The 21424-nt window shown below is 38.5% G+C and overlaps 1 protein-coding gene across 4 annotated transcripts in view; it reads left to right on the plus strand.

Annotated features, from left to right (window-relative positions):
- The window catches only part of LOC150094462 (hemocytin-like), a 2636009-nt gene that overhangs the window by 186983 nt on the left and 2427602 nt on the right, over positions 1–21424 (plus strand). The window lies entirely within an intron of this gene.

The following is a 21424-nucleotide window of genomic DNA, read 5'->3' on the forward strand; positions in this document are numbered from 1 at the left end:
TAAATAAGTAAATAAATAAATAAAAGAATCAAACATACATAAAACAAATACGTTTTTTTTTTTCCTTTCTTTCTCCCTTTTTGTGGCAGAAAGAAAGTTGAAATTTATATGATATTTGTGTTATTTGCATGCCTCTGAATTATTATAGTTCGCATAAATAACATTTTTCACACTTTAAGTCTACTAGCTTGGAATTTTATTCCAGTCTTTCGAGCATTATATAGTTTAAATGTCTAGTAATAGATACTTTTCAAATAATCTACATAAATTGAATCATAAACAAGAAATCAAACTACAAGATAGTTGAAAACCTCTTAGCAAAAGCATATCTAGCTGTTAGGTATATTAGATTATGAAAATCCTTATTTGTGCAAAAACATTGATTATCCAATAGAAACACTGATTGTGAGTGATGTTTAACTGTTATCATAAAGTGACATAGAAGAATCCGGTGCCCGCAGCAAATTTCATGACATCTGCGGAATGGCGCAAAAGCCCCCCCCCCCAAAAGTACTGAAATTCGACACCTTTAGTACTCGTGCTATTAGATATGCCGTTCGACTGCATGCACATTAACAGAAGAGCTTGTTTGAGTTTACGCCATCACATTTAGCTGTAATGGTGTTGACGTTGGAAGAAAATACATTTATTGTTAAGCATTACACTATCTTGACAAAAGTATCCAGACACTCAGGGGCGTAGCTGGGGGGGGTGCAGAGGGAGAGATCCTCCCCGGGCAGCACTTTGAACCTTTTTGAACTTTTGCAGTTAATTCTAAAATACACTCTCGAGAACTCATTGCTAAATATTGCAATACTACTGCGAATTTTCCTCACAATTGCTCTAACTGTTGTTAGTTGTGAGAGGAGCTTTTCTGAATAAAATTGATTAAGAATTATCAACATTACTATGAAATAGATTTTGCCAATGTCATTGACGATTTTACTACAGAAAAGCAAGAAAAATAACATTTTAGAATGTTGATATTAAAGTTTCACTTCAAAACTAAATATAGCGTTTTTATTTATCTCCCTATACGTCATTTTGACTTTTGTAGTATTTTTGGTGTCTATTGAGAGAGGCGGAAAACTCAGGGCGGCAAAATCTCTAGCTACACCACTGCAGACATTCCTCTGTAATTCGTATACTGATGTCTAAATGTCATTACAACCTCACTTACCTGGTATAAAAGGAGGCACGGAACTGTGTGTTGTTCATAGCTCTATGCGGACAAAGGTGTTTTATTAACTGTGCTTGAAAACTGCGCTCTTTTAGACTTATTACACAATTTACGGAGGTATTCCTTGAATCTTGCAGTGCACTGACTCTAATCCTGCCCGAATTCCTACTATCTCCCCCTATACATGAAATGTGCATGAGGTCAATGGCCACATAGGCCTCACCCGCAGATTACCAGTGGTAGATGTATGGTTTTAGGGAGGTAGGAAATCCGAACTGAGCCAAACAGTTTTGCGGTTTCTTCCCACAACACTACAACACAACACAACACTGCTTCTCGATCTCTGCTACTTGACTGTTTCAGTCAACAAGATTGTGATGGCAAGTCCTTAGGCCTGCGGAAATGTAATTGTAGGCTCACCGTCCTTCTTTATTGCTAAGTCTTTCACAGCCCTCAAATAACTTTAGGTGACAGGAGATGCCCCATCGGCATGGAGAGCATCAAGGAACAGATCCATACCCTAAACAAGGAGGAGTCACTAGATGTGCTGAAGTTCATCATGTCAAAGGTTTAGACTGATTGGCTGGGTTTTTTAAACCTATACGCCCAAAAAAATCCAGAAGTAGAGGATGAGGAAACTCAAGGAGAATTCACTACAGTTCTGACACCAAAAACCACCCGCCATAACAATTCAAAAGGGGAGCATTCAAACAAAAGGTGCAGAACAACAGATCTTATTGAGGAGGACTCACCAACACAGGAAGTTGCGAGGAATTCGGAAAAGGTCCTCCAAGTCATATTATGGGATAAGGATAAGTGGACTTCTGTCACATTAGCCCTCGGGGGCACAACATCACAAACTCCTGGGCAAAAAAACTCAGATGTGGGAGTCAAAATCCAGCCATCTACTGTCACTGACTACAGGCAGATGACAAGGCTAATTGGACAACAAAAATCTTACCTAACATACCTTTACCAAGCGAAATGACCCTAAAAGTGGTGATACGTGGTTTCACAGAAGGAATCACCATGAAGAAATCTCCGCTGATCTAATAAACCAGAGCCTGACCCCAATCAAAGTGAGTAGGATGTTCAGGTCTGACAAAAGGCCAATGTTGTTAGTACTTGTAGAGATTGACAACACTCAGAAGAAGAAGATATGTGAACTGACTGCTATTTTTGGCCTCCGAATTACCAGAGCCTCTAAGAAAGAGGGTATCAGCATGATAGGGCCACAGATGTCAGCGGTTTGGGCATGCTCAAAAACTATGCCAGGCCAACTTCAGGCGGTGAAAATGCGTCAAAAGCCACAGACCATCACATGCACCAACTGCAAAGATCCCACCCACCAACTACAAAGGGTGCATTGCATACACTAAGAACTGCAGGTCAGCAAAATCCACCCATCCACCGCCCTGCAGTTACACTCCAGGCAATCGTGTAGGTCATCATAGAGTCCAAACAACCTCCACTTCGACAACTCAGGAAGGAAAACAACCTGAAACCATGACCAAAACATACGCTGAGGCTGCACGCGCCAAAGTTACTTCCTCCTGCAAACTCACAAGCTCCAATCTAACATCAGTACTAACTGCCTCACTAGCTATCATGCTTCAGGAATTCAGCAAAACAAATCCTTCGTCATCCTCCACGAAGAAATTCCTGCAAGGTACTCATTCAATTCTGACAGCCCTCAATCATGAATAAAAGTAAACATAAACCTAACTCCTGCATGATCACATCATGGAATACATATGGTCTGACCAACAAGAACCTCAAACTGCAAGAGTTTACTCACAGTTATAACCAGGACATTGTCCTGGTTAATTAAGAGGCTTTGTGATGTATAAAACAGAGAGACTTACCGCCTGTGGAGGAAGCACAGCCATATACATAAAAAATTATTTAAGCCATATATTGGACTCCTTGGAGGTGTCATATAATAATAATAATAATAATGATATCTTGACCAACCAACAAACCAAGAACCTTGAGATAACAGGATTTGAAGTTCATATTAACAATACTGGCATCATCAAAATCTACACCGCTTACAACCACTTACAATCCTAGCATCTCACTATTGGCATCTGATTTGGATTCCATTCTCAGCTCTACTGACTCCATTATTATGGCTGGAAAAGATTTCAATGCTAAACACACAGCTTGGTTCAGCTCCACAATCAACAATAAAGGTTGTAGACCAAAAAATTATTGAACACAAACTCAATAGTTATAGCTGGACCTTAATAGCCCACCCATCACATCCCAGTTGGAAGCTAATATGTAAGTAGTAGGGGATGCACTAGTAACAAGTTCAAGATCAAGATAAGATAAGAAATCGTGACGTAATTGGTTGTTCATTTGATGACGTCATTGTGGGCGTGACTTCATGAGATTGGAATGTTTGGAATTTTCCTGGGGGCATATGTGTCAGGGATGTGAGTTTTTGTGTTTTGGCTCACGTATGGAATTATGGGTGATGGTAGAGATAAGGATTCATGTTGTGATTGGTGGGGCACTAGTAACAAGATCAAGATAAGATAAGGAATCGTGATGTGAATGTTTGTTGTTATAGAGTTTGGAATGTTTGGAATTTCGCTGGGGGCCCTCATCTCTCCAGGACATCATGTGTTGTGTTTGGTTCGTTTATTGAATTGTAGGTGATATTTAGAGATCAGAAGCTGAGTTGATGTGTTTGGCAATTTTGGGGGAACATATGTCTCTCTGTGATATCACATGGTGTTTTGGTTTGGCTATGGAATTCTGGCGATGTTTTTGAGTTAAGATATCTTGGAATTTTCCCAGGGTGACACACATCCTTCATTGTCGTCATGTTTTGTGTTTGGTTGTCTTTGGATGGGTGTACTAATTTTCGAATACATTTTGGGGCATTTCTTTCCTGTTAAATGGTGGGAACGCTTAGAGTAGAGTAGAGTCAGATGGTGGGCTTATTCAGAGTTTTCTGAATAATTTAATTATATGCTAATGTGACTCAAACATACAGTTTTTTTTTCTTCTGTAGATGGCTGTACTAATTTTCCAATACTGTGATTAGGTTTTTCTGAATAATTTAATTATATACTGGTGTCCCTCAAACACAATTTTTTTTTCTTCTATAGATGGCTGTACTAATTTTCCAATACATTTTGGAGTATTTCGTTTCTGTTAAAGAGTGGGAATTCTTAGAGTAGAGTCTAGTGACGACAGTGTTTTGAGCTTTTCTAAATAATTTAATTATATGCTGGTGTCTCTACGGCATATAAAATAAATAAATTAAAGTAAATGGACAGTTAAATGAATTACAAAACCTTTTGTATGAATTAAATTATAATGATAATTTAAATTACTTACAGCTTTCCAGAATGGCTCTTCTAAATGCGAATATTCCAAAAGAAAAATTCAAAATAGTTGAATTTTATATCCACACCTCAACAAACACAAAAACCACAAAGAACGAAATTTCTGTAAATACTATAACCTGAAATAGTTGAATACTTCTTCCTTTAGATTTCAGCCCATGGGATTTTTTCATGAGTAATATCTGCCAGCGAGCAATTACTTCAAATCCCAGTTTTAGCATTCACATGATTCATTCATTGTGACACACATATCCTAATTTGTGTGTTTTTAATGAATAATATCCGGCAGTGAGCGGTTACTTCAAATCGCTGTATTCACCTTTTTAATGACTCATTCGCATTCTCCCTTTCATGTTTGCGCGGTTATATCAGTTCGGGGAAGTACAACTGTTTTTCTAGTGTAAAATTCTTATGACACATATCCTAAAATTATTCATTTCTGATTAAGGATTTTATATACTTCACATCAACATGCCCAATTTGTTCATTTAAATTTACTCATTTTATTTGAATGAAATATTATTTACAAATTGTATTTACTGAATCTAACATACAGAAAATAAATAAAGTGAAAAATAAAACCTATTTTTTTTGTTCCTTAATGTTCTTATTGTTAAATTTGCACTGATGTTCAAAGGTTCTTCCCATGTTTGTGGAATTGCCATCATGTGGTTTTTGACAATGTGACTCTCATCCAAAAGTATTTCATTTGGTGATCGTTGGGAATTTATTACTGTTGTAAAATTAAGGGTTGCATATTTATTTTTTTGATACCAATACATATACTTCTGAGAATTATTAAAAGCACAGAATCTTTCGTTATGTTTTCAAAAGCATTTAAAAGTACACATTATGTTTTCATGTTTTGAGCATCCAATTTCATTTAAATCAAGAACAGGTCTCCCTATTAACCTCATTAATGTTTTTGATTTTTCTCTTCCTTTGGCGAGTAATATTTGATATATGCATGTTGATTCTATCATCCAATTTCTTAGTTTGTCCAGAGATAGTGAACCAATTTCCCACTTCAGCTGATGGTTATATTTTATTAACCAAGAAATCTGTTTTTTAACTCTTTCAGGTAATTCTTTTCAACTACAAGGCGATTTTGTCAATGAATATCTTACAATAAGTCCATCAGAAATACAAATTTCTTTAGGAAATAAATTTGAACTCTTATTACAAAGAAATTGACAATCCATTATCCCAATCAATAAGTGAAAATTCATATTTTTCACCCACTCTCGATTTTTCATAATCGTTTTCCTTCATTCTTCTTCTTCTTAGAATACTTCATATGGCACCACAAATAAATAGTTATTTATTACCCTATTTATTAACCCCATCATTCTCCTATTCTTCCCCCCCCCTCTCCTCCAGAAGATGTCTGCTCAGCCTAGTGGAGATGAGCGAGCTCATCATTTGCAGATATCTTCCAGTGATGTCACCTCCAACTGATACTGATAACATTGGAGGAAAAAAAAGCATTAGGTGGTGGAAGTGAAAGGGTAGTCAAGAGGGTGACAGGGGTCTTACCTGCAACGCTTATCCTCACCCCCCTCTCCTCTAGAAGATGTCTTCTCAGCCTAGTGAGATGAGCTCGCTCATCTCACTAGGCTGAAAAGACATCTTCTGGAGGAGAGGGGAAGAGGGGGGGTGAGGGGAAGCATTGCAGGTAAGACCCCTGTCACCCTCTTGACTACCCTTTCACTTCCACCACCTAATGCTATTTTTTTTCTCAATCCCAACAATTTCGGACATATGAGTGAGAGAATAGTCACATGGTCTAACATCATAAACACTTTTTGAGGATAAAATACTTAACATAATAAGAACAAATAATATAGAATACCCATCAAGCCACAGAGATAAGATTTGCCCTATGATGTCTCAAAGTAAGATAATCTCACATCAACATCATATCCAACAGCATGTAGAAACATGTTCGTGAATCATCTGTGCAAAAATTTCATTTTGGAATCAACGGTCAGGGTTAATGGTCAGGTGAACAGTATTATAAGGAAAAACAAACGGGTCAAGTGTCTTTGCAGTTATGGCAATTCGTTCATCCAGTGCAGCAATCGTATTGTGTTGTGGTATTTTGTATCCAGGAAAGTAAAGTAAAATAATGGGTAAGCCACAAAAGTCATTGAAATTTTCTTTTTTCAGGAAAATAGCATGAGACAAAACTCTTCACATAGCTCTAAAGATGGACACCGATTATTATTTTAGAAGATATGTACATTGTCATGTATTTATCTAGGACCACTTGGGACAAGTTATGCAGGAAGTGGTCTGATATCCTCGGCTACTTGCAAAGAAGAGTTGACTATGAAATGGACCTCGGTGATTGTTATATTCTGAAATGCCAAGATGGGGAACTAATACTTGATGATACAGGAGAGACTGAAATAAAGTTTTTTCTATTAGTTGTGAAGAAGCTGAGAAATTTTCACCAAAAATGTATGACATTGATAATCATTTTGGAAACTGAATTGCCAGCTATTCGTATCATGAGGAAAATTATCGCTAATCATTTAAATACACCAATGGTAAAATTCGACTTTCAAGATTTTATCCTATTCAATAAAGATTCTTTGTTTTGGGACATTTACAAACATTTTACAAAAACTGTTTGTGTATATTTGGTGACAAAAGAATACACAGAATGTTTAGGGATGCATGGTGTCATTTCCAGACTGACACAATATGAAATATATGGAAGTGTGGTTACCATGGTATCTGATTTAAAAACTCTTTTGCATGACACGCTATTTTGATGTAATGTAACCAAGAAACAGTGAGTAACAAAAATTTTATTCATTGAACTCTTTGGAATATGTTAAGAGTCTAAACTAAATATTGTGAAATATTTTTAGGTAATTACATGTTTCAAATATTTCTCAGTGAATATACTTGTAAATAGTAATTCAGCAAAATAAAATATGCATTTGTAAACTTAAATGAACAAAGATGTGTGCTTTTGTTGTTTTGATTTTCCATAGTGAATTTTTTACTCAGTTATTCTGATTAGAACTTGATATTTAAATCCACAACTTTATACCTTAATGCAATTCTGTTTAATTATTTAAAAAAAAATTACTACTGTGAAATTAATGCCAAGAACAGGGGGTGGGGGGAGTGTTGAAAACTGATATCCATGTATTGATTATTTTATAAATTGTCTAATGCTACCTATTGACATTGTTTGAGTTATCTGTAAACAATTCGTTCACATAATCGAAAATCCGAACTGTTAGAATTTGGTTGTTTTACAGATATACCAGATAATTAACCCAAAACGTGACTTAAACTATTAAAGTTTGGTATAGAAAAAATATTTGTACTCTCCAGATAACACATATACAAATTTTACCTTTCTCCACACAAAGTAAGATAAAAACACACCAATAGTATATACAACAGTATGCAAAAAACACATCATCGAATCATCTGCGCAACAGGTTCATTTTTGAAGGAACGGTCAGGGTAGGTCATTTGGTATGGGTAATCAATACTATAAGGAAAAACCATAGAGTCGAAGGACTTTGGACTTAAGGTAATCGTTCATCCACTGCAGCTGCTGTGTTGTGTTGTGTTGTGGTGTTTTGTGTTTGGTAATGCAAAAATAATGGGTGAGCTACAAAATTCCTTGGAACTTTCTTTGTGAAAAGTTCTAATTGTTTAGAATTTTGTAACAGAAAGTTAACATCAAATATAAGATCAGAGCTAATAATCAGTGAAATAATAATAATAATAATAATAAATAACTATTTATTTGTGGTGCCAAAACAATAACGTCACTTATTTACAACTAACAAATGACGTCACGATTCCTTATCTTATCTTGATGTTGTCAGAAGTGCACCACCAATCACGACATGAATCCTTATCTCTAATCATCACCCATAATTCCATACACAAACAAAACAAACAACATGACATCACACACACACACAGATGATCCCCAGAAAAATTCCAAACATTCCAAACACATATCAACAACCAATCACGTCACGATTCCATATCTTATCTTGATCTTGATCTTGTCACTAGTGCATCCCATAGAAAAATTCCAAATATTCGAAACTCATGACGTCACACAATGATGTCATAATATCAATCACGTCACCATTCCTTATCTTATCTTGATCTTGATCTTGTTACTAGTGACCCACCAATCACAACACGAATCCTTATCTCTACCATCACCCATAATTCCATACGCGAACCAAAACACAAGAACTCACATCACTGACTCATATGCCCCAGGGAAATTTCAATCTCATGAAGTCACACCCATAATGATGTCATCAATTGAACAACCAATCATGTCACGATTCGTTATCTTATCCTGATCTTGATCTTGTTACTAGTGCATCTCCTACCACTAATGTACTTGACATAGTCATCCTCAGAATCATTAGATACCAGTATCAGCTGGAAACGCTAAACGAGCTGTCTTCTGACCAAACCCCATCCTACTTAAGATCGGTAAGGCTCGAGCAACTCACTTCTCTGCACTAATTTATACCTTGGGTCAAACTCTTTAGAATTCTCCCAGAGCACGTTGGCCCAGCCTCTGTTATTCACAATAAAGAGGAGATAGATTTTGCTGTAAACAACCTAACCAGTCAAATCAGAAAAGGTATAAAAATCAGTTACCCAAACTACAGTCTTTCACCTGATCAGTGGAATCCCAGAGGAAATTATGGACAATAATAAGAGCAAAAAAATAAAGCTCAAAAGAGATACCACAACACAAGAGCCCCACAAAATAAAACAATACTGAACAGATTAAATTGGCAAGTCTGGGAAGCTCTTCTAAAGCATCGAAACCATGATTGGGAAACCAAATTGACTAATTTAAACCCAGAGGATAACTCCATCTGGAAATTCTTCAGATCTCTTCGCACTAAAAGGCAACTTATATCCCCAATTCAGACCAAGAAGGGAATAGCCCACACAGACAAAGAAAAAGCTGAAGCACTAATAGACAACTTGGAAACGCAATGTAACCCCCACTCTATGAAAATCAACCTTATCTACAAAATTCACCGCCGTCTCAAGCAAGTCATAAGACAACAAAAGGATAATTCAGAACCCATCACACCCACTTCTCCAGCAGAAATAACAAGTATTATAGCCCATCTGAACAACAAAAAGGCTCCAGGTCCAAATGGCATCACCAAGAGAATAATCAAAGTGCTACCCAGAAAAGCTATAATTCAGCTATAATTTAGTTAACATAATCAACGATTCTATTAGATTTCAGCACTTTCCCACAATCTGGAAGACTGCCGACATCATCCATATCAAAAGGATTGGAAAGAACCCCCATCTCCCAGAAAGCTACAGACTTAACAGTCTTCTATCCTGTCTTGGTCAGTTGCTGAAAAAGATATTCTCACAAGACTTCAATCTGAAACGGACAAGTTAGGAATAATTCCAAATGAGCAATTTGTATTTCGTAAAGACCATAATATTGTACAACAGAGGCATAGACTGGTTGAGAAAATTACAAAAGGCTTCAATTGGAACGTCCATACAGCTGCAGTCTTCATAGATGTTGCAAATGCTTTTGACAAGGTGTGGCATCAGGACCCGATTTATAAACTCATATAATTCAACAACCAATTAAGCTAATAAAAATAATAGATGCATACCTCAAAGACGATTATGCAAGTCAAAATAAATGAAATTGAATCAACTAGACACAAAATCCTGGCTGGTGTGTCTCACAGCTCTCTCTTGGCTCCATTTTATTTTCAATCTACATAGCTGACATCCCCCAAACCCTAGTACAACCATCACTGCATTATTATTATTATTATTATTATTATTATTATTATTCAGTCCTCCAAGGAGTCAAAAGACTCATCGAGGGAGGTCCTTCCTAAGACATAAAGCCTGTCAAGACTCATCGAGGGGAGGTCCCCCCATGAGAAACACAAAGTCTATCATACCACTCTTTAAACTCACTGACCATTCTTGCTCCCACCACTCCATCAGGCAATGCATTCCACGGCTCAACCACCCTCCACACAAAGAAACCACTCCTTACCCTCTTGCTCACAGTTTCCTTTCGTAACTTCCAGGGATGGCCTCTTGTCATCACTCCTTCCCGCTGTTCAACCAAGCAAAAGAACTCCCCAGTGTCAACCCTGTAACCACCTCTCAACAGTTTAAAAGTCTCAATCATATCACCTCTTCTTCTTCTATCCACCAAACTCTGCAGTCCACATTCTCTCAGCCGATCCTCATAACCAAAATTGTACAGTCCTGAAACCAACTTTGTCATCTGTCTTTGTACCCTTTCCACAGTTAATTTATCCCCTTCAAATCCTGGGGACCAAATCTGAGAACAATAGTCTAAGTGTGGTCTGATCAGAGACTTATACAACGGAATGATAACCCTCTTACCTCTGCAGGTCAGTGTCCTTCTCATAATAGCAGCGATCCTCTGTGTTACCTTCACCACCTTTGCAATATGTCCCCTAAACTTCAGGTTTCTCTCAATCATCAACCCCAGATCTCTTGTCTCCCCTACTCCCTCCAGTATAACTCCTCCCATAGAGTATGCAGCATCCCATCGATGTTTCCCAAACCTCAAGACCTTACATTTTGATGCATTAAACTGACCCCCATTCATTTGCCCATCTATCTAGCTTATTTAAATCCTCTTGCTGGGCTACCACATCTGCACTATTACTAATAATCCTTCCCGGCTTCGCATCATCCGCAAACAACTCAATATCCCCCTGCAATCCACTGGCTATGTCATTGATATAAAGGTTAAACAATATAGGTCCTAGTACTGAGCCCTGTGGGACCCCACTTGTAACCCTCTGCCTCCTGGAAACTGCTCCACCATACACGACTCTCTGATATCTATCAGACAGCCAATCCTGAATCCAGTTGACCAATCTGACATCCAGACCCATGTGCTGCAACTTAAATATCAGCTTATCATGTGGCACCCTGTCAAATGCCTTCGCCAAGTCTAAGAAAATTACAGTATATGCCTTTCCCTCATCTAATATTCTTGTAACTTTATTATAAAAGGCTAGCATATTGCTAAAACAAGAGCGTCCTTTCACAAATCCATGTTGATTCTCACAGATAACATTACCCTCATCTGCCCAATGTTGTATACGGTCCCTCACTACTTTCTCCAAGATCTTAAGAACTACTGATGACACACAGACTGGCCTACAATTAGACACTTCCAGTCTGTTACCACCCTTATGCAATGGCACTATCTTACCTTCCTTCCATTCCCTGGGCACCTTTGCCAAAGCCAGACTTTCATTGAAAAGCCACATTAAAGGCACTGTCAATTCCCTACCACATTCTCTCAAAACTCGTGGTGAAATACCATCCAGTCCCACAGCTTTACCGACATCCAGAGTACTCAGTATCTGAAACACACACTCTCCTCCTGTACCTCTAGACCTCGAACCAGTCCTATCCCTCTAGCATTAAAACTGACTCCTCTAGGATGAAATACTCCAATAAAGTGTTCATTGAACAATTCCACTATGTCCTCTGCATCAGTCACTCTATTCCCATTTTTATCCCACAATATCATTCTTCCACAGTCATTTCTCCTCCTACTGGCCACATAGCTAAAAAATTCCCTAGGATTTTCTTTGGATCTTAGGGCCAATCTCCTCTCATATTACAGTTTCGCTTTCCTTACCACACTAGTCACTCTTCTGGCCTGTGTCTTATATTCCTCATGCATCTCTTCACCTGTCTCCTTATATCTCTTCCATAGCCTCTTTTTCGCATGCAATTCCTGTTTAATATTGTTTGTCATCCACTTTACTCCAAATTGCGTCCTCTTCTTCACTCGTGGTATACAACTTACCATTGCTGATATGCAAATGACACCACTCAACTACCAAGATCACTCAGTCCCTGGCTGGTAATCAATAGACTCGAAAGCAGCATTCACATACTAGAAAAGTAGCTGATGGACTGGAGGATTAAAGTACCCCCCCCAAAGTTCAGCTATAATGTTTTTCCAAAAAGAAGGTCCAGAGCAAGAAGGACATACACATATTAGGATTCAAGATTCCATGGCAGACTGAAGTTAAATACCTGGGTGTGCTGTTTGACAAAAAACTTCAATTCAGCAATCACATAAAACACATAGCTCGATGACATTTAAAGCAATCGTGCAACTCTACCCGATGATCAACAGCAGAAGCAAGCTGGATGTACATAAAAATCTTCTTATATACAAGATGGCAATATGCCCAGTCATCATTTACACATCTCCTGCTTGTGGCCATACCTCGAATACAAATATTCAAAAACTGCAGAGGATACAGAACAAATGCCTGTGGATGAGTCTGGATGCCCCATAGTTCATAAGAAACTCCCAGGTTAACAGAGAAGTCAATATTTCTTATATTTCCTCCCTTCTCCATGATCTAGCAGAAAAGTTCTTCATAGGCAAGTAATCATCCAAACCCGCTGATCAAACAAGCTTCGGACTACAATGAAGCATACTACAAATATAAAAGGCCCAAATCAATCTTATGCTCAGCTGAATGCAGCTAATCTCAATGCCCTCACAGGGCGAGCCTAGAGCTCAATAACACTCCACTCAAAGAACCTCCATCAAACCAGTAATGTTTTGCATTCTGCATGTGTTGTTCAGTAATAAGAAGTACAAGCAGAATGGGTAGGTTAAGGAAGCTCAGTGACTTCAAACGCCGATTAGTTATTGGTTGCCACATCAGTAAGAAATCTGTCAGAGACATTTCAACTCTCTTCAAGTTGCCCAAGTCAACAGTTGGTTACGCAATTGTGAAGTGGAAACGTGAAGGCACAACCACTACAAAACCAAGGTCGGGTAAGCTGTGTTTAATGATAGACAGGTATCATTGAGCATTCAAGAAGGTGGTTCTTAGAAATCGCCAGACGTGGAGTAAAACAATCACCCAGGGGTTCCGCAGTGCTACTAACTGTCCATCCAGCACCGTGACTGTGCATCGAGAGTTAAGAGGGATGGGGTTCCATGGTTGAACAGCTGCCAATAAACCAAACATTTCTCCTGTGAACACTAAGCGCTACTCGCAGTGGTGTAAAGAGCGACGCCACTGGACAGTGGACGACTGGAAATGTGTGATTTGGAGTGAAGAATCATGCTTTACCATGTGGCAGTTCAATGGGAGGGTCTGGGTGTGGCGAATGCCTGGAGAATGATTCCTGCTAGCATGTGTAGTGCCAACAGTGGAATTTGGAGGAAGTGGCGTTACAGTGTGCGTGTGTTTTCATGGAATGGACTTGGCCCTCTCATAGAACTACATGGAAATCTAAATGTAGGAGGGTTCATGAACATTCTGACCCTTTGCGTACTGTCTACAGTAGAAGATCAATTCGGTGATGACCATTCTGTATCAGCATGACAATGCCACCTGCCATAAAGCAAGGTCTGTGAGGGAATGGTTTGTGGACAATGTTCCAGAAATTGACTGGTTGGCCCAGAGCCCTGACCTGATTCTCATAGAAGAGCCTTCGGGTGAATTAGAATGCCGAATTCTCCACAGACCTGAATGATCCACATCACTACATGCTCTGGCTGCAGCTCTTCAGGAAGAATGGGCTGCCATTTCTCCAGAGATATTCCAACACCTGGTAGGAAGTCTCTCTGGCAGAGTCAGAGCTATTACAGAAGCAAAGGGTGTGCCCATCCAGTATTAATGTCCACTACTGGAAGATGTGTCACAGGGAAAGTCTGATTGCAGATTCGAGTAGGTGTCTGGATATTTTTGATCAGATAATGTATTTTCGTTCATACGGAGTTGGTAGAGTAAACAGTCCAAGCTTACAATGTGGTTTTTATTTTATTTCATATAATGATTCAATGGCTGTGAGCCCCTTTTGCAGGGAGGTACGATGGCACCATCTTAGTCCCCTCTATTCTTATCTGGGCTTGGGACTGGCATAGCTGATGAATCAGTCCTGTGGCTGGAGGGACTGTCTTAAGTATTCCTGACTGTAATCTGTGTGTGTGTGTGTGTGTTCACGAGACCAGTTTGCCTGTTCTGGGAGACAAAAAACCTGAGTTTCCAAGTGAAAAAAAAAACCCTAACTCCGTATGAGACCGGCTAACTCACGTTTCGTCAAAAGAGACCAGATAAAGGTTTCTCACGTCGCTGACGGGAATCGAGCCCAGGGTTTTTCCTACCAAAGGGCTTCGTCTATACCTACTGAGCTGCAGAGGCTCTACTGTATGGGTTTATATCGGGTATGGGAGGGATTGATCCAACAAACCTTCCTTAAGAAATTTCACAAATTAGGTTTTACTGATCATTTCGAAGAACCGTACATCCATTTTCTCTGATTCATTCCACCGCTCGTGATTTCCGTAAGTGTGTCCGAGGCAATAGTGTTGTCATTGCCTTAATCAAAAGGTTCTGACATACCGCGAATGTTCTGCTGCAATACAAAGGGCATTTGGGGAGACCAAGAACTGTTAACACAAATCATGGCCGTGTGCTAAAGCAAATATTAGTCTCTGAAATGCAGTCAACACTGAACAGCGACAAAATATGGGATACCGAGGCGGTTACTACAGAAAATCCTTAAGGAGCTGGGTGCCTTTTTTGTACTTCATTCAGGTGGGGCAGTATTTAACGGAATGTGCTGCACGGTGGCAATACTGTGCACACTTTCTGGCTAATGTCTATAAAGATCTGTCTCTCCATAATGCTTGATTCTGGGACAAAGCACATTTCCATCTAAACGGTGATATAAATAGACAAACATACAGGTTTCTTGGTTTCTCGAGACCTGAATTTGTCCAAGAAAAATCTCTTCACAGAGAAGGTCACCGCATGGTGTGCGGTATCTGGCCATGACATAATTAGGCTTAACTTCATTGAAGAGCATCGTGTAACTGTGACCTTGAATAGCGAGCAATCTGTTACACATCAGGTGCTTCTACTGCCTACTTATCAGAACATTCCCTTGGTAGGTTCATTTCAAGGTTCACAGAATTCCTGTACCCTTCACTTTCTCCTGATCTTGCATCACTTGATGCCTTTGTTTACGGTATTTTGAAGGAATGGGTATTCCATTATGACCCGCCTTCAAACCATGATGAACTAAGAGATAAAATTACACAACATGTCCAGCAGATGTCCCAATCTCTGTTCTCCAATATGGCAGAGAACCTTCGCATACGCTACAAAATCTGCTTTGAAAGACAAGGTGCCCATTACAAACACGTATTCTCCCACTTTATTCGACCAAGATTCCACCGATAGTTGCAGATGTACATATCATCCATATGTACATCCACATTTTTTCCTCCATACTGTATAACATGGTATATTATCATGGTTTGAGGGTGGGGAAGGGAATTGGGAATATGGATAGTGAAAAGAAGCGTGATTGCAGCATATGGAATATATTCGCAAAGAACTGGAATTTTAGACATGAGCGAGATCGAAATGTTCAACCTCAGAACAAAAGGGACAGCAAAGTTGGATATGAGACATTCTCCAAGAATCTGCAGAAACGACTGAGTTCCAGTGTAGTGGAAGATTGAAACAAAATATATGTGGTTATAGACACCCATGAGAGGTATGATGTATGATTAATTACGATCAAAGTAATGTAGAGGATTATGAAATAATCAAGGACATACATAATATTTGAAATAGTATATGTTAAAATGAATGTTTTACTGTGCTTGAAGTAACATGTGATGCAACTAAACAGGCCTTTAATGGAGGACAGGTGCAAAGTTTTGTTTATAATCAAACAGCAGGAGGTGGCCAAAAGATTTTATTTATAAAATCAGATAAGGTCTTTTTTGTTTCTGGACAGAAAAGACGTTTAGTAACAGAAATTGGAGAAGATTTAATAATGTCATCATATGAGTTAGTTGGTGAGTAGTGAAAATTGGTAATATAACATAAATAATGCAGAGAGGGAAAACAAAGATGGGATGCAGAATTTATGCTTGGTGAGAATATATCATTGGAAGTAGAGGAAATAAGAGATCTGACGGTGATAGTGGATAAGGATCTAAAATTTAGGGGACACGTTGCCAAAATTATGAAGACAACACAAAGGCTTCTGGGAATGATGCAGAGGACACTGATGTGTAGAAGTAGGGAGATTCTTGTTCCATTGTATAAGGCTTTGATTAGGCCACATATGGACTATTGTGCCCAGATTTGATCACTGGGGTTTCAGAAGGATGAAGAGATGTTGGAAAGGGTCCAAAGGAGACTGATTAAGGTAGTTTCTGACCTCTGGAATGTCAAGTATGAGGAAAGATTGAAAAGATGTAATTTGCAGAGTCTGGTGGACAGGAGGAAGAGGTGAGATATAATAGAGACCTATAAGTTGGTAAGGGGTTGTTATAGGATCAATGTTGGAGAAGTTTTACAGAGAATAGTGGGAGATCAGGGGAGAACCAGAGGTCATCCCTGGAAACTGTATAAAGAGGGTGTGAGTAGGGGAGTGAGAGGCAGGGTTATTTCATGCAGAGTTGTGAATGATTGGAATGCCTTGCCTGAGAATATGGTGTCTTTAAGACACCATTTTTATGGTGTCTTGAGTGTGTTTAAGACATGGTATGATGAGCTGTGTGTGTGATAAAATTACCTCCCAGATGAGTCTTTGACTCCATGAGGTCTTGGGGTGGTAATAATAAAAAAATCAGCTAACGCCTTTTTATTCCTGTATACGGGGAGTAGGCGAGGCCATTTAACCCTAACTTTTGGAGACTGAGTGGGCAGTTCAATCTCCACTGGTACCAATCAGAGATAGATGACCCAAGGCTATCACTAATTAAGCAGTAAACAGTGAAGAGAGACGGCTCAAATGTGCCGCCATCTCGTGGTCCCAAACCATAACACGATATATTTAATGTCTAAAATAACGTGGATTCTACGGTTGATTTTCTTGAGTTTACGGCACGAAAAACCTGAGTTTCCCGGCCGCTTGCCCTTTCCAGAGATAGACTAACTCGGGAACCGGTCGAAAAAAGGCTTAGAAAAATTTCCTCTAGTCGCCGACTAGACTCGAAACCAAGTCTTCCTTCGTGTGGCCAAGTGCCGTGGTGTGCAAACGCCACATCCACTGAGCTACACAGGCTTTAAATAATAATAATAATAATAATATTATTATTATTATTATTATTCAGGCCTCAAGGAGTCAAAAGACTCATCGAGGGAGGTCCTTTCTAAGACATAAAGTCTATCAAGACTCATCTTCTGATGCTATAACCAAATCCAAAATTTTTGAACCTCTTGTTCCCTCTGTTACATGTTGCCTAAGACATTTGTCCCTCAAGAATTCTAGAAATTCCATTCCCCTATTGTTACATGCATCTTCCTCTCTCCAATTTATACTACTGAAGTTAAAATTTCCCATAACAATCATTCTTCTTGCACTTGCCAAACTTAGCTGTCTAAACATCTCCTGGTCCCCATCCTCTGTGCTCCTGGGTCTGTAGCAACACCCCACTAAATATCCTGTCCTGCCTACCTCTACCTCACACCATACGCTCTCAAAATCATTTGTCTCTACCTTACTACCTTCCAAATTCTCCACTCTTAGAGGACATAGGTCATTACTTATCATAAGCAGCACCCCACCACCACGCTTTCCCCTCCTATCCTGGCGAAAAATATTTCCATTAAAGATAATGAAGAATTTCAACAATGGAATCATGAACACTGTTGGATATATAGGGCCAGCAAATGAGGGCAGTGCTTTATAAAAGAGTGAGGAGTGGGGGGAGGATCTCTGAATGATAAGGAATTTGAAAGTTGAATTCCTTATATTAACATCTGGCAATGCGCAACTTTCTGCAAAAATAGTTACATGTAAAATGCATACCACCTATTGGGTGATAAGCATAAAATACACACCCCTCATACACATCGTATCCATCATATATGTCAATGCCTACTCTCTATGAGGGAATAAAAGGAATTAGTTGATTTAATATCAATGGTATTGCAATTTTAATATGCACTTCGCATCCATGCTAAACTTGATGTCTATAGATAATGTCCAGTTGGGTGGTTAATAAAGACATCTACAAAATATCAAGACGAATATCAATTCCCTAGTCATTACTGTTGTCAATATTAAATAAAATTAAATTTAACATTACTTTGATGAAATAAGATGAATACTCGTAATTACGATTTAGAAACTGCTATTACAGATTGGAATGAAGAAGTAATATCTTCAAAAGAAGTAGTAGCCGTACATACGTTGCTTGGAAAGAAGTCAATGAACTCCCACATGGGCAAAGTGCATCGTGTCATGTAACGAGTCACTTGTTTGTAGTCGTTATAAATTGGAGGTATATAATTCTCCCAAGTCAGTGCAATTGTGTCCAGGTGAAATGGCTGCGAGAAGGGAACTGACAAAGTCTGAAAGAGGTGTTGTAATAGGCTGCCATGTTGCAGCCTTATCTGTTCAGCAAATTGTTGACAAATTGGACCATTCTGCAAATGCTACTCACAGTGGATGCTCCACCACACTCACCGAACGTGATCGTAGGATGATATGATGGATAATATGTAAAAACTGCCATTCGTTGGTCAACATGTAGAATGTGGAGTTCCGGACATTGACTGAAACACGAATCCACGCAAAAACCCTCAGCACGATGGCTCACAACATGGGTTTCCATGGTAGGATTGCAAAAAGCAAGCCTCACATTACCTGAACCAACATGACATTTTTCCAAGCAGTGTACATGTATTTTGCAATATGCAAAAGGCATCACAAGAGGATTGGAACTTTTAGATTTAATTATTTCATCAGATGTTATTGTGATTGACGAATCGCATCAGCAATTCGAGTCCTTCTCTAAGAAAGAGTGTTTTTGGACTGAAGCAACTAAGACTACGATACAAAGATGTTGTCAGTAAATGGCATGTGTTTTTCTAGACACTTTGCCTCTTTTTAATATTAAGGATAGAGTATGAGGGAAAACTATGCAACATAATTATATAAGACAGGCTAATTCACTTTAAGGCAAAAAACTGTTATAAATGTTCTTCGGATGCTAGATGAATTCCAACCTCACTCTTCTCAGCTATGGAAGCTCCTTGAGGAAAGGATATATGTAAAAGGCAGATGAATTGTGAAAATAAGGGAACCGCCTGGAGCATTTGCAGAAATAGGAATTGGTTGAAATCAGAACGGTGGCTCAGTATTAGCTTGATGGCTGATAAAAGCATAATCGCAGCAGTTTTGGTGCCGTACACATTCCTTTTGAATATATTGTTGAGTTTAGAATGTTAATTAGGCAGATGTAAAATCGATGAAAGGTAATATGAAGCAAAAAATCTGGACGAATAAGCATTATTAGAGCAGTACAAGGCGAAAGACAATAAGCGATACTTCTTTTTACAAAATAAAGAATGCAAAAATAAGGCCAAGAAGGTGTGTTACTCATTGTTTGAGTAAATAATAAAATACTGAATGAACATCGTTAATGAAATCAGATACAGTAAAAAAAAAGGGCGGGGAGGGAGGAAGAAAGAAAACAGGAAGTTCTTTCGACATATGACCAGTAAAAGAAAGAAATTATGGAATGATGATATTAGTTGAAGGAAATGATAAACCGCTGCAATGTAGAACAATTATTTAATGAACATTTCATGAAGTATTTTATAATCATTGCGTGTTTTGGACATGGTATTTGCGTAATCATAACACAGCATTGTTAAAAAGTCTTCAGTTAAGTTTTTAAAAATGGGAAGCATATTGACGGATTGCATTGCTACCCGGAAGATAACAGAATTATGGCTTATTAGACGGATATCAGAAACGTTACCCTTCACTCAAAACTCTCTTCCACGAAACAAGTCATGGCGTTGTTTTCAAATAGCAGTCACACAAGAATTATTATTATTATTATTATTATTACACCTTATATTATATAAATAGCAGAGTAGGAAATGATTGTCAGACATAGAAAACTATATTGGGAAAATTTGGAGAAAAGAGCAAAGCTAATAATAATGACAAATACCTGTTGGATATCTGCTCAGGACATGAATTGGTTATCACTAACGCCATATTCCAACATAAAAATTCGCACAAATTCATATGGAGAGAAGAGGCAAGGAATAAGAAAATTAGCGGTGGTGGTTGTGGGCAGTAGATGACGTTGATGTAGGTGATTGGTAGTAGGTTCTGTGCAGTAGTGGAGACGGAGTCTTCGGACTCCTTGGAGGTGTCATGGTCTCATTGACTATGTTATTGTTGATAGTGATGCATTCTCCATGGTGCAGGACACTAGCGTGTACAGAGGATTTGAAATTGGAAGTCATCACCATTTAGTCTTGAGCAGGATAAAATTGAATTTCATATTGAAAAGAAGAATATGTAAGAAAGATTTAAAGCGAATAATAAACAGTTGAACAGCTCTCAGATGTGAACTGTAGAACTAAAATACACAAACATAATAATAATTGAAGAAAAAATGAAAGAGTTTGAGAACAGCAACTAAACCTTGGAGATTCAGTGACAAATCCTGAAGAAAACACTGATTGATTCAGCCAGAGAGGCATGTGGTGAGGTTGTCTGTAAGAATAGAAAAATTAGAACTCCATGGTGGAAACAAGAAGTTAAAGAAGCAGTGAAAAAAACGAAGAAAGCATATTAAAAGTTCCTCGCAAATAAGTCAGCTTGTGCTCTTAGAGTATACAAAGACAAATGCAAGAAAGCTAAACACTGTGTAAAACTAGCTAAACAAAAGTAATGGGAAGACTTTTGTGTAGCTAGTTTTACACAGTGTTTATGGGAAATACTAAGAACACAGAACATAAATATCAAGATGGTGGCAAGATATTCTGGAGGCTGTTGAAAAATCTCATAA

This window comes from Typopeltis vanoorti, chromosome 22, assembly GCF_054136105.1.
Source record: "Typopeltis vanoorti isolate ZY-2024b chromosome 22, IOZ_Tvanoo_1.0, whole genome shotgun sequence".
Taxonomy (NCBI): Eukaryota; Metazoa; Arthropoda; class Arachnida; order Uropygi; family Thelyphonidae; genus Typopeltis; species Typopeltis vanoorti.